Genomic DNA, 15855 nt, shown 5'->3' on the forward strand with positions numbered 1-15855 from the left:
AATCAGATCACGGTAAAAATCTCTGACTTGGCCAAAAATCAAACCTGGGATTCAGGGTGACTGGCAGACAAGTTACTGCTAGACCGCGGTCCGGCCTTTTACAATTTTTGATGACGGCGAGGTGCAGGATTCTTTTTCCCCACATAAAATTTGTGAGATGCTGGTGAATGTGCTAAGACGAAATTGATTTTCTTGAGCACCTGCAAATCCCACCGGACTGAGCAGGGATTGAACTCTACCCTCAGAGCCAGCGAGCCAGGCTCACCTGATTTAAATAGTCCATGTACTATCTCGAGATCTGCTCCGTATTGCTGAACGTTCGGTTTGAGCTTCACTGTTTTAATACATCCAGGACCATTAGTTCAGTATCTTCATTTGCACTTGCTCGTAGAAAATCAGAGATAGCACATTGTGAAATGTTGGGCTGTAACATGGCTGTAGAGCTTGAATCTCCCAAGAGATATGTCTATTTCTGGCAGCCAGCAGCGTCTACATCTTCCCTCAATGACGAGCAAAATACAGTGGCAAGCCTAGATCGATATCTCGGAAATGTGACTACTTACAACGACACTGCTTGCTTGCCACAAGAATTGTGATTGATTATGAACTTTATCGCAGCCTCTCCATAAAAAGCGAATTGAGTTGCTGCCAGGCTGTTGGGGTCAGGTTTTCCATGCCACTTTACCCTCGCTAATGATTCTACTGTAGCTTGACGCGAGCAGTTCAGCTTTCTGTTGGCAAGGGAGGCTGAGAGGTCCAATAATGGCGATTACAGGCCATGTGCTTGGCAAAAACCCGTCGAGGGTTAGAGCGGCTAAAGGAGAAAATGTCACATTTATCCCCGGTCCATGCAGTATTGAGCTCCCATCAAGAAAGGGTGACAGATTTCTTGTGACGCAGAATACGCCAACATTTCGGAAACGTAATTAGGCTGGTGAGATTTACAAAAAGATGAATATTTGAAATTCGAAATCATTTCTAGGCAACACTTGCGCGGTAGCGTAACCAGGATCGGGCGATGGAAGGAGGAAGGGGGGGGGGGGTTGTATATTTACAAAACAATACAGAACAAGAACATTACGACCAAAACCAAACCAAACCAAACCCCATGGCACTACAGCCCGTGAAGGGCCTTGGCCTACCAAGTGACCGCTGCTCAGCCCGAAGGCCTGCTGATTACGAGGTGCCGTGTCGTCAGCACGACGAATCCTCTCGGCCGTTATTCTTGTCTTTCGAGACCGGGGCCGCTATCTCACCGTCAGATAGCTCCTCAATTCTAATCACGTAGGCTGAGTGGACCTCGAACCAGCCCTCAGGTCCAGGTAAAAGTCCCTGACCTGGCCGGGAATCGAACCCGGGTCCTCCGGGTAAGAGGCAGGCACGCTACCCCTACACCACGGGGCCGGCTTTCCTGTACACACAGCCTTAGGAAAATGATTACAAGGAACGTAGTTCTGATGGGCTGCACATCCATATGTGGCTGGAAGGCGTGACCAGTCTTGAGGAATATAAAGGATAGGACGAGCATTGGGACATACGAGGTTTTAGAAGTAAGCCATCGATATATCGTCCCCCTTAGAAGCAATACGTCGAATCTTACAATTCTATTCCTATATATTATGTTCCTAAAAACTGGTCACGCCTCCCAGACAATTGTGGATATGAAGTCCATCAGAACAACTTTCGCTGTGTCCATTTTCATATGATTACATATAAAGGAAAATTAACATACAGTACTGTAGGGATGTATGTTTCCATGACATGTTTACGCACTTCTACAGCATACTGTATATGTTTCATTTTCCTTTATACACAGGCATACCAAAATGAACGCATAAATTGTTCTGATGGACTACTGTTCTGTATATCCATACGGGGCTAGGAGGCGTGACCAGTCTTAAGAAAAATAATGGACAGGAAAAGCATTGCGAGATACGAGGTTTTGCTTCTTAGGCGTCATTCTGTCAAATAAGGTTCGAGCTACTTCTATGCGGGTCTTGATTTCCAGATTGGGAACTGGGACGTCATTAATCCAGAATCGAATGTATTTAAAGTTGCGTAATTGTTGGATTGAATGCTGTTGAAGTTTTAAATTAGCAGTCTTCCTCCTTATCTTGCTACAATTTATAGTTCTTCATGACCATTCCTTACAACTATCGTTCTTGCCGCCTACATTTCCTTCAAAAGCAGTGGTGTGTTCTCCTCTCACCAATTAGATTCGGTATCTATTCATTCGTGATTCGATCCGCACATCTCACCTTCAGAATTCTTCTGATATTTCAAAGCTTCCATTCTGTTCCTTTCTGAGCTAGCCATTGTCCATGTTTCATTTCCATAAAATGCTACGCTCCACATGAAAGTCTTCAAAATCATCTTCCGAACTATTCCTATATCAATGTTCGAAGTGGGAATCTTTCTTTCTTATGAAATATCTTCCTTGCCCATGATTATGTCCTTACTTCTGCTGTCGTTACTAATTCTACTATGCAAGTAACAATTATAATTAATATTTGATTTCTATAAGAAAGAGGTTCATGCCTGATCAGAATTTTTAGGAACTCTTTGTCTCTGCGTCAGGATGCGGGTGCTGTGGTAAGAATTTAAAATAAAACCAAACAAAACATCTACTTAAGACCATTTCCTAATCAAGTCCGCCTCTGTGGTGTAGTGGTTAGCGTGATTAGCTGCCACCCCCCGGAGGCCCGGGTTCGATTCCCGGCTCTGCCACGCAATTTGAAAAGTGGTACGAGGACTGGAACGGGGTCCACTCAGCCCCGGGAGGTCAACTGAGTAGAGGTGGGTTCGATTCCCACCTCAGCCATCCTGGAAGTGGTTTTCCGTGGTTTCCCACTTCTCCTCCAGGCGAATGCCGGGATGGTACCTAACTTAAGGCCACTGCCGCTTCCTTCCCTCTTCCTTGCCTATCCCTTCCAATCTTCCCATCCCTCCACAAGGCCCCTGTTCAGCACAGCAGGTGAGGCCGCCTGGGCGAAGTACTGGTCATACTCCCCAGTTGTATCCCCGACCAAGAGTCTGAAGCTCCAGGACACTGCCCCTGAGGCGGTAGAGGTGGGATCCCTCGCTAAGTCCGAGGGAAAAACTGAACCTGGAGGGTAAACAGATGATGATGATGATTTCCTAATCAAACGTTTCCTGCATCACCTGATTCCGTTCGAATGCAGGCCATCACCTTTGTTTTGGATTTATTTATTTATTTATTTATTTATTTATTTATTTATTTATTTATTTATTTATTTATTTATTTATTTATTTATTTATTTATTTTCATCTTGCTTTGCTACAGTGCACTATTTCTTCAGGTATGGGCTAGAATAAATTTGTTACTTTCATTGACCTGTCACAGTTCCATCATAGGTTTTGACAATATGAAAGTGACCGAGGTATGAGTGATGCTAGTAATACCATTACTTACGCAGGCAGTCCCTGTTATGAATGGTGTGAAAATACCGATCTAGGGTCGGTTGGTGCATGCATTTCAGTGGGCTTGGCAGATGGATATGTAATAGCAATTTCTGGCTCGGCGAGGAAAGCAACGGGAAACTACCTCACTCCTCATTTCGCTCGTATGCCTCTTCAGTGACGCCTAGGTTGTCTATGACAGCTGTTGGCGGATCAAACCAGCCTTCGGGCTGAATACCCAACGTACACTCCTTTTCCAAGACTGTGTTTAACATTCAGCAATTTCTCCAGATCTTCTGCAGACTCCTGTAAAATACCAATATCATCAGCAAATCTCGAAATTGTTATTTCTTCTCCTTGGATTGTGGTTCCATTTCTAGTAACCACTTGATTTACCAGCTGTTCTATAAACAATGAAATGGAGAGAGGGGGAGTGACTGCAACCTTGCCGCAATCTTTTCTGGATTGCTGATTGTTCGTCAGATCCTTCGATTCTTCATCACTGCAGGCTTATTTTTATAAATATTGTAGATAATTATTCTTTCTCAGCATCAGATTCCGATTGCTTTCATCATCTCAAAGAGCTTGATCCAAAAACATTATCGAATGCCTTTTCCAGATCTACGAATGCCATGTGCGTGGGTTGTCCTTCTTTTTCAATATTCTACTGGAAAATCAGGCTTAAAGTCAGGACTGCTTCAGTATTCCTACATTTCTGCTGAAGCCAAAAAGTATCTGGTTAGTTTTCAAAAAAGCACAGATAAAAATATTATTTGATATGTATAGATGCAATTCACAATTCGCCCATTCAGTCGAACAGTTTTTCTTTTAATACTGCTAAGCTTTCGGAGGGAGTCACTTGATAAGTTACTTACGGCACGTGAGTTTCACATTTAACCAAACTGATTGCACAATTTCTCGCTCCTATTTAAATAAACGCCTGTTGCCATTATCTGTTCATGTAAATATCAAGCGCAGACTTTGTTTGTAGAATAAACATTACAAACGCTAACGACGTACTTCTCCTAGAGATAAACAGCAGAATATGCTTACCCGGTGGGTACCGTAGACTGCAGTTTAAATGCATGTTATTCTGAATAACATCACACATTATGCGAATATACTACTTCAAAATTATGATAATAACTGCTATTGTAGTCGTTTACAGTTCAGGTGAATTTTAAAACACAGAATGCTGATTTTACAAGTTTACCGACTGTCAAATTAAGGCCGTCTTCACTGAGGCCATGAAGGCCGTTGAAGAAGACTACAGCTCGTAACGTGGATGGCAGCTGGGGTAGAGTAGTTAACTTTATACTCGACCGCATTTTCACCCACGAATGAACCTAGGCAACCTGAGAACCATACGCTTTCCCACGCCCTTTCAAGTGGTGGGTATTGTTATTTTAAGAGAAAGTACAATTTCTTTGAACACATTTGGGTCTGTCAGCTCGAGGAAACAGAATGACCAAAGTGTTTGTACCAAAAAAGCCAAACCCCACGGCACTTAACGACATTGAAAGGGCTTTGGCCTGCCCAGCGACCGCTGCTCAGCCCGAAGGCTTGCAGATTATGAGGGGCCGTGTGGTCAGCATGACGCATCCTCTCGGCCGTTATTCTGGGCTTTCGAGACCGGGACCGCCATCTCAGCGTCAGATAGCTCCTCAGTTCTAATCACGTAGGCTGAGTGGACCTCGAACCAGCCCTCAGGTCGAGAGAAAAATCCCTGACCTGGACGGGAATAGAACCCGGGGCCTCCGGGCGAGAGGCAGGCACGCTACCCCTACACCACGGGGCCGGCATACATAGTGTTGTAAGAAAACCACAAAAACCTATGTTGGCGCCTAATGTTCCGCATGAGGCGTGACGAGGAGAGAGTTATTTTGCCATTGTTTTCGTCACTTGGCGAGAGAATGTGCTATTGCTGTCCGACGGGCGTTATGGGTAGCATTTTTAATAACTTCCTGATGCACAAGTCATGCTGATAATATCGTCTAGGGCAGGATTTCCCAAACGTTTTGTCTCTGAGGACCCCTGAACAAATCGCATGCATGTCCAAGCACCCGTTAGCAACAGAACATAATACTGCATTCAGTAAACAAAAACCAATATTTTGTAATGTTGCCATGTTTGATTTTATTTGTAGAATGAAAATGAAATTGCGTATGGCTTTTAGTGTCGGGAGTGTCCGAGGCCAAAGGCAGGTCTTTTGATTTAACGCCCGTAGACGACCTGCACGCTGTGATGATGAAATGATGATGAAGACAACATGAAATCCGAGTCCCTGTGCCAGTAAAATTAACCAATGATGGTTAAAATTTCCGACCTCGCCTGGAATCGAATCCGGGACCTCATCCCCAAAGCACGCTAACACTTTAGCCATGGAGCCGGACTATTCGTATGCAATATTGAACTAATATTTACGTTATTTGAAAGTTTAATTTAAATTCATTTCTGTAATGGTACTTTACAAATGCACATAACTTATAAAACAGTGTGACACTTGGCTAATATTCACAACAGGCTGGAAACTTACTTGAAAAAAATTACTTGTTTCGGTTTTTTGATCAATGGGACAGATGATGCTGTTTTCCAAAAACCGAGCGATTTACAAACGTAGTCACTCGAACCGAAGATTAGCTCTGTTTCTGTAGTTCGTTTTCATTTGTGTGAGAGCACAAAAAGTACATCCACACAGGTATGTTGTCATGAAAGCTTTTTAACTCATTATTTCCTTTCCAAAAATTGTAGGGTATAGGGCATGTTATGGACCCAAAAGTCGATCAAAGACGTGGAGCTGTGATACCTTCATGAAACTTCCTGGCGCTAAACATGCCACTCCATCTCATTCTCCACCGATATCATACTCCAATTTGTTTTTCACTTTCTCTCTGCCAGCATACTTCGGCTAGTTGATCTTCCTCAAGGGAGGACAGTTCATGTTCAGTTTCAAAGAAGGAATTTAGGATCCACGATATTTTCTCAATCAGAGTCAGAAAATATGGTCTGAATATGGATAGTAGTAACTCCAAGTGTCTCACAATTAATTCACTTACACTGCCTTGCAGTATTTCTTCTTTTTATGCTGCTAACTTGTACCATCTATCGCCTAACTTAAGAGCTACACATACGCTATGTAAGTTATACAACAGTGAAGAATTTAGTATAATGGTTTATGAATTGCGTGTGTACAATAAAATAAAATTCACTCTTCAAATACTTACCACTTACATTATTATTGCGTACCCCTTGGATTGTAGTCGCGGCCCCTCAGTAGATCGCGATCCTCAGTTTGGGAGTGGCTGGTCTAGAGCATAGATGCTTAGGCAGTAAAAAGTTAGAATGTAAACTACAGTAATTTGGCTAATAGAAAGGGTAGTCTATCCCGATCTTCCGTAACATAGCGATAGTAACATAATTTCTAGGGGTTTATAGTAGGCTGTACCCCTTATGTTTTCGCAAATCTCAAAGGAAAACTGTTGTACGGACTAGAGTATACTTACTACTCGCTTAGGCATGTTTACGTGCTACTCAACACCACTCATAGGTGACCATAAATTGCAATTTTTTTTCTTTCTTTCGAACTGCATGATTTTTTTCCCTGCGCATATTGCTGGTGTAATTAGGAAACCTCGTATCTTCCAATGCTCTTCCAATCCATCATTTCCTTTAGGTAATAACAAGCTTGACAATTAACTGATGTCTATAAAATCTGCAAATAGCTTGTTAAAATATGTCACTATTGTCGGGGACTGACATACCCGAGAACTACAGTTATGGTCCTGCGAAGGCAGGAAACCGTGCGTCTACATCAGGCAAACTCAGAACTGAAAACGAAGCACTGTAATATACCGTGTCCGGTAATCAACCCCCTGAAGGGAGGAGTTAACAATTAATTGGGATATATACAAAATTATTCTCTGGGTATGAATATACTATATCGTCGCTGGAAAGGTAAAAGGTTGTATTCCACAAAGCTCTTCCTATCAATTATTCTCCTTCAGACTGGTCACGCCTCCCAGCCACATATGGATATGCAATCCATCAGGACAATGTCCGTTGTGTTCGTTTTCCTATGTCGACGATTAAACGAAAATGAACCTTACATGCATTGTACACTAGGAGTGCGTAAATACGTAATGCAAACGTACATTCCTACAGTACGGTACTGTAAGGTTCATTTTCCTTTACACATGGGCATAGGAAAATGAACACAACAAAATTTGTTGTGATGGACTGCATATCCATACGTGACTGGGAGGCGTGACCAGTCTTAAGGAGAATAATCGATAGGAAGAGCTTTGTGGAATACAACCTTTTACCTTTCCAGCGACGATATTTTGCAGTGTAACTGGTCATCATTATATCATTATTATTTATAGTTAGCTCCGGTTCCATGGCTACATTATTAGCATGCTGACCTTTGGTACGAGGGGTCGCGGGTTCAGTTTCCGGCAAGGTAGGTGAAAGTCTTCTTCATTGGTTAATTCCATTGGCTCGGAGGCTGGGTGTGCGTGTGCCCTCCTTAGCATTTATAATTCATAAGTAGGACGCTATCCCCATAGATTAGCAGGTCGCCTGTACGGCGTCACTTCGAAATAGCTTAATAGACTCAAAAACTACTGGATCGATTTCGCTGAAAATTTGACAACTTGTTCTTATTATTCCTGGGAGGGTTTATGAAGTAGTTTAAACGGAATCCGTTGGGTAGTTCTTTTATGATGAGTAACTTTATGTAATTTTATTATATTTCCAAGCCGCATCTAGATTGGATTGACATGATGGATAGATTGTCGCTAGGTGACAGCATCTTCCGCTATATCATGATAGTCCGGTAAGAAATGCTGTATGTGTGAGGATGGGAACACGCCGCCATGTTTTATAAAGTATCTTTCTTGATAGAAGGTTCATTCTTATGCCTCTTATTTGGAAATATCAATCCAATATGCCGTGATCGAGATGTTCTTTCATGTCATAGACCAACTTTGATAGATCTGCCCAGTTTGAAGAATGTAGCTGTGTGTTAGATGTGAAAAAATATGTAATAAACAATGAATAATGTAGAATATCAACAGTGGAATGACGAGAACAACTGGGGTTTCCCAACGAGCATCTTGGTGCAGTTATAACTTACTATGGCACCCTTAGGGGTGGGGGCAGGATATTTAGGTATAAATACAATTGAAATTAGTGTTGAATCCATAGTTTTCTGGGACGCTGATGTGAATATTGACATCCGATTTTTTAAAGTACAAATTCAGCCCCCTTTACTGTGGAAGGGGGAAGGGGTGGGTGTGAGATATATAAGTAATATAAAATGGTATACAATGCACAGTTTTAGAGGTTGCTGAGATGAATATTGATATTCCGTACTTTTTTTAAGTCCAACTTAAACCCCCTAGGGGATGAGAGCGAGGTAAAAAATAAAATGGCCAAACTGACTGAGGATATGTATATATGTATGTGTATTTTCCAGAATAGCTGTCGACTAAATTTGGTAAAAGTATTACTTGCTATCTGTAAAAAATTCTGTGGGGCTAACAACCCCTAGAACCTCCCGGTAAGGGGTGAAATATAACTAAAAACATCCGATATTACTGTCGAATCCAAAGTTTTCAGGACTACTGGAGCGATTTCAACCAGCCTTGGTACACGTATGTCTTACTATCATGTGACTAACCGTGTGGGGGGTAAGACATCCCTAACACCCTTAGGGGTGGGGGTGAGATGTGTGAGGTATAAAATAATCGTAAATAGTGTCGAATTCACAGTTTTCGGGGTCGCTAAGATGAATAGTAACAGTTCGGATTTTTTAAAGTCCAACTTCAGCCCCCTTTCGAATAGGGGGTGAGGAAGGGTAAACATAAAATGAACGAAATGACCGAGAATACGGGTGCATGTGTGTATTTTCCAGCAAAGATGTCAACTAAATTTGGTACAAATAGTACTTACTGTTTGTAAAAAATCTCTGTGGGAGCAAGGCACCTCTAGAACACCTAGGAGAGGTGGTGAAACATAAATATAACTAAAGACGACCAATAATATTGCTGAACGAATACTTTTCAGGGCTACTGGTATGATTTGAACCAAACTTGGTACATTTATAATATACTATCAGGACACTAACTGTCTGGAGGCAAGAAGCCCTTTGCACCCTTAGGAGTGGGGGTGTATGATATAAAAAATAATCGAAAATAGTGTCGAATACATATTTTTCGGGATTGCAGAGATGAATAGTGACACTATGGATATTTAAAAGTCAAAGTTTAGCCCTCTTTGGCGTAGGGGTTGAGAAATGGTAAAAAATAAATTGTTCAAAATGACCGAGATAATGGACGTATGTACCAGCGTAGGTATCAACCAAAGTTGATACAAGTATGGCTTACCATCTGAAAAAGAATACTGTGGGGCAAGACACCCCTAGAACCCCTAGGAGAGGGGGTGAAATATAAATATAACTGAAAACGAATAGTGTCGAATCCATAGTTTTCAGAGTCGCTGAGATGAACTGTGACAATCCGAGTTGTTTTTAAATTCCAAGTTCAGCCTCCGTTGGCATAGGCGTGAGAAAACGTGAAAACAGAAAATTTGCAAAGTGACCGAGATAATGGACGTATGTGTATACGTGCCAGCATAGATCTCAACCAAAATTAACACTATCTGGAAGAAATACTGTGTGGATGTCCGGCTCAATGGCTAAATGGTTAACACACTGGTCTTTGGTCACAGAAGACTCGGGTTCGATTCCTGCCAGAGTCGAGAATTTTAACCATCATTAGTTAATTTCACTGGCGTGGGGCCTGGGTGTATGTGTCGTTTTCATTGTCATTTCATCCTCATCGCGATTCTCAGGTCACCTACGGGCGTCAAATCAAAAGACCTGCACCGGGCGAGTCGACCATCTCCTCGGACACTCCCGGCACTAAATGCAATACGCCATTTCCATTTCAGTTCACTGTGTGCATAAGAGACCCCTAGCGTCCTCGGGTAGGGGTGAAACGTAAATATATTCGAAAACGACATATATTTGTGTCGAATCCATAGTCTTCGTGGTCGCTGAGATGAACTGTGATAATCTAGATGCCGTTTAAGTCCATGTTCAGTCCAAGTCGGTAGGGGGCAGGTGAAGGAAAGAATATCTCGCAAGTGTCTGAGTTAAGGACGTATGTGTGTATGTTCTAGCATACCTCTCAACCAAAATTGGTACACATATGACTTACTGTCTGGAAAACAATACTATGCGGATAAGACAGTCCTAGCATCCCTAGGGATGAGGGTAAATTATAAAAAATACATAAAAATGGACGAAATATAAAAATAATTGAAAACGAAGAATATTAATGTGCAGTCCATAGTTTTCGTGGTCGCTGAGGTAAATAATGACGTTCCGGGTGTCCTTTAAGTCCATGTTAAGCCCTTATCGGCATGGGAATGAGAAGGGTTAAATGAGAAAATATCCAAAATGATCGGAATTACGGATTTACTGTACGTGGCACCCCCAGGAGAGGGATGAAACTTGAACATAATCGACAACATCCAATATTAATGTCTTATCCATAGTTTTTTACGTTCCTCAGTTGAATAGAAACATTCAATATGTCGCTTAAGTAAATTTTCTACTCACCTCGGCATGAGGGGTGATGAGAGATGAATAGAATGTGCCTAATGACAGAGATTATGGATGCGATCTCTGTATGTTCCAGAAGAAATCTCATTCGAACTTGCTACACATATTACTTGTCATCTGCCGGGATTCATGGATAAATGGTTGGCGTGCTGGCGTTTGCTCACAGGGGTCCCGGGTTTCATTCCCGGCAGGGTCAGGAATTTTAACCATAAATTATTAATTTCGCTGGCACGAGAACTGGGTGTACAATATGTGTCGTCTTCATCATTTTCATCCTCATCACGATGTGCAGATCGCTTACGGGTGTAAAATCAAAAGACCAGCACCTGGCGAGCCGAACTTGTCCTCGGACACTCCCGGGACTAAAAGCAATACACCATTATATTATTATACTTGGCATCTGTCCGACTCGTTGGATGAACAGTCAGCGTACTGGCCTTCGGTTCAGAGGGTCCCGGGTTCGATTTCCAGCCGGGTCGGGGATTTTGACCTTAATTGCTTAATTCCATTGGCACGGGGGCTGGGTGTATGTGTTGTCTTCATCATCATTTCATCCTCATCACGACGCGCAGGTCGCCTACGGGAGTCAAATAGAAAGACCTGCACCTGGCGAGCCGAACCCATCCTGGGATATCCCGGCACTAAAAGCCATACGACATTTCATTTTACTTGACATCTGGTAAAATGTACTTTGCGGGTATGATCCGTACCAGCTCTCAACTAAACTTGTTACGCATATAACTTACTATGTGAAAAAAAAATACCGTTGGAGTAAAACAGCCCTAGAACTCAAGGGCGTGTAGGGGGGGGGGGGTGAAACTTAAAAATAAACGAAAAGGACTGATATTAATGTCGAATCTATGGCTTACGAAGTCGCTGACTTGAACTGTGACACTCTGGATACTGGTTAAGCCATACTTCAGCCGCAATCAGAATGGAGGTTGAGAAGGGGTGAAAATAAAATTAAAAATAACTGCTGTGGGTATCTTCCAGAATGGCTCTCAACGAAACTTGCTACACATATGACTTACCATCGAGAAAATTAAAATACTATGGAGATGAAACTTCCCAACCGTCGCTAGTGGTGGGGAATGGGAGGGGGATGACGTGTAAAAATGATGGAAAATAACCTATATTAATGTCGAATCCATTGTATGTGTGTCGCTGAGATTCATTTTGACGCTATGGATACCATTCAGACCACGTTCAGCCTCCACTGAGACGAGGTGCTTAGAGGGGCTTAAAATACACTAGCGGAAATGGAAAGTGTTACACCATGAAGTACCACTCCGATATTAATCAAACTTTGTGGAGATTTTCATCACATAATAGGTATTAAATGATTAAATTTTCAGTTTCAGTAAATTCGAGATTGTTCATCATCATCATCATAATCATCATCATCATCATCATCATCATCATCATCAGCAGCAGCAGCAGCAGCAGCAGCAGCAGCAGCAGCAGCAGCAGCAGCAGCAGCAGCAGCATTAGGTCTGACACTCACGGCACAAATATACTCTTGTATTTGGTGTGGCATGCAAGAAAAGAGTCTAAAAATATCATCTTGAGAGCTTTCTCGTCACGCCTGACACACATGATGTGTCAGATCGTTACGGTTGCTGACTGGAGGCTGGTATGACCGTATATGTCTTCCTGTCACATCACAGACATGCACTATGGGTGAAAAATCAGGAGACCGGGCGGGCCTGTAAACAATCCGTACATTCCTCAAGGCGTCTCTCGTGTGTACTGCAGTGTGGGCTCTTACATTATCCTGATGGAATATGCCATTTTGTACACTCGTCATGAAGGGCGTGACGACAGGGTTTACCACACTTGCCACATACTGGTGAGCACTTAGTCCCCCTTCAACAAGTACCAAATCAGTTCTGTTGTCATACCCAATTGTTCCCTATATTATGACTCCAGGAAGTGCAGAGGTATGCGCCTCGATAATCTCTGCTTCTTGTGACCTTTCACAGCGTCTTTTACGGACATGTTCACGTCGGTCTGACCACCACATACAGAAGCGAGACTCATCGCTGAGCACTACAGAATACCTCTCAATGTCCCAGGTGACTCTGTCTCTACACAATGTAAGTCTCCGTTGTCTGTTGTTTGGTGCTAGCGGTAAACAACGCATGGAAACTCGAGATCTCAACCCAGATCCAGTAAATTGCACCCGATGATTCGTGGTGAATCTCTGCCTGTAATCCCTTCCTGGATTTCAGATGTTGTCATCCATGTGTTTGTCAGAACCATCCGACGAAACCTACGATCTTCTCGTGGAGTAGTCCTTCTGGATGGACGCGTGCCTGCTCTTAGTACCACACTGTTGTCCTGATTCCATTTCTTCACTATGCGTTCTGCAGTCATTTCACTACAGGCAACTATCTGTCGCAATCTGTCGGTATGATGATCCCATATCCCTCATACCAATGATTCGACCTTTCACAATGTCCGAAAAATGGCGATAAGCTGGTCGTGCACCTCCTATAAGCAAGCTGTGATGCGATCTCTACCTGAAAAGAGGCAGTAACTTCACACACACCCAGCAGCCATCACGTACACTCACCACCCGCCATATTTACGAAAGACGCTTTCCTGCACTAACAGTTATGTCGTATGAGGATTAAATTTAATAAACCTATCACACAGGCATGGAAATACTAGGGTATCTGTTTGGTAGCATTCGGTCAATGTGTTCATGGAGTAACACTTCCCATTTCCGCTAGTGTAAATAGTCTGAAATGACCGAAATTAGCGTCGAATCAACTGCTTTTGGGGTCACAAGGCTGATAGGTGGTAGTCTCAATGACAGTTGAAATCAAGCACCTACATCATATCTATAGCGCGACTTTTATACATATAGTTGTCACTTATAATTTTTTGAAGGAGTAAAATACTTGCCAGCCAATTCGAGCTTCCACAAGGACAAAGTTTTACTCGAAAATTAAATAATATATAACTTGAAATCAAATACATGTAAATAACTATATAACTACATAAAATATCGTAAAATATCAATCAACTTCTCAATAAGGGTTTGTATAACGTTTTGCGTAACACATAATTATCAGGTAATACAAATATTAAAGGTAAACATTCGCAAACTATCCGGGCAACGCCGGGCACTACAGCTACGGTAATATTATAGGGCCCGGATATTTACGCAGTAATAGGTTAGAATGCAAAGTTACTGAAGCGAGTGACAAGTAGAGTCTACCTGCACGACGGTAGTGCTATGAGGTTTGCATAAGCATTAGGAGTTCGGCCCATTAGAACCCCTAATTGTTATGTAAACCTCATAGCATTATCGTCGGGCAGGTAGATTCTATTTCTCACCCGCTTCAGTAAGTTTGCATTCTAACCTATTACTGCATATACATCCGGGCCTAGCTAATATACTATATATAAGTTTCATTTTCCTTTACACTTTCGCATGGGACTATAAACACAACGAACATTGTTCTGGCTGACTGCATATCGTCGCTACTGGCACAAAACCTCCTATGTGAAATATTTTAGATTAGAAATTTGGCCGATAAAGTTCTGTCATCAAAGGTGCAATATTGTGTGAATATTGTCAAGGCATTCTCGCTCTTTATAATGTATCTGCTGCGGGTCAGTACATCTCCAAGAATATTGTCATATAGGAGGTTTTGTACCGGCAACGACGATATAGATATGTTGCTGGGAGGCGTGGCCATTCTTAAGGAATATAATGGATAGAAAGATCATTATGACATATGAGGTTCGGTTTCTTCACCGGCGATAATGCTGAATTAACTTCGTTAAAGAAAGAACAGTGAAAGCAGTGTAATGATTTGTGCAGTTCTAATCTAATATAAACTGATCTAACTCCTATTTCTCCTTATGGAGCAAAGAATATCCTGAAGATCTCTCCATTCGGTACGTTCTGCAGCCAGCTTCTTTTAGGTCATTCCATGTTTTCCCAATTCCAATCAGTTCCTCTCTAACTGTTCAGCTTCATGTGTTCGTAGGTCTTCCAAGCTTCCTCTTTCCTATTGAGTTCCATTCTAGGACCGACTCTTGAACTCTTACGTCCTGTTCTTTTAATGTGTGTCCTGTTTTCCTTATTTATACATCAATGGATTTCTCTTTGCTTTCCTTCCACAAGTTTTCGTTTCAGATCATATCTTATATCGATGATACGCCGCAGACAGCCATTCACCTACACGTGTAGTTTGTGTGTGAATTGTTTAGTGACCTTTCATAATTCACAGCCATAAATGTGAACGGAATTCACGTTGGTATTGAAAATTTGGATCGTGGATTTTCGAGAAATGTTCCTGTTAAATTACTGCGTTGATAATTCTCTATCATTTTCAATTGCCTGTATTTTTGGCCAGACCCAGACTGTCCAAACTAATCATCTATACTTTTCTGAATCTTAAGGTTATTTTTTTTATCGTCCCCACATGGTTTCTGTAAAGTAAATATATGGTGCAATGCGACATTACTTGCAATCAGCATTACTTAGGTAAATAAACAACAATTAACTTGCTTCAGTTTAAACTTCTCCCACAAATACGTTGATCAACTCACTTCAAGCTAAGACAAGAAACAGGAAGAAATATATGGACAATGTCACAATTTTATCATGAATAATAATAAAAATAATAATTCTTTAATTTGTTTTTCCACCATTTTTTAAAGTGTGTAGTTCCATATTCACGTACATGCGTTTATGAACTGATATTCTAGTTATCCCAATACAGGGACACAAGTTATTGTACAAGCCCTAATTTAATTTTAGTAATTATCAGTTGATCAACATCAAACGT

Source organism: Anabrus simplex, chromosome 1 (genome assembly GCF_040414725.1).
Source record: "Anabrus simplex isolate iqAnaSimp1 chromosome 1, ASM4041472v1, whole genome shotgun sequence".
Taxonomy (NCBI): domain Eukaryota; kingdom Metazoa; phylum Arthropoda; class Insecta; order Orthoptera; family Tettigoniidae; genus Anabrus; species Anabrus simplex.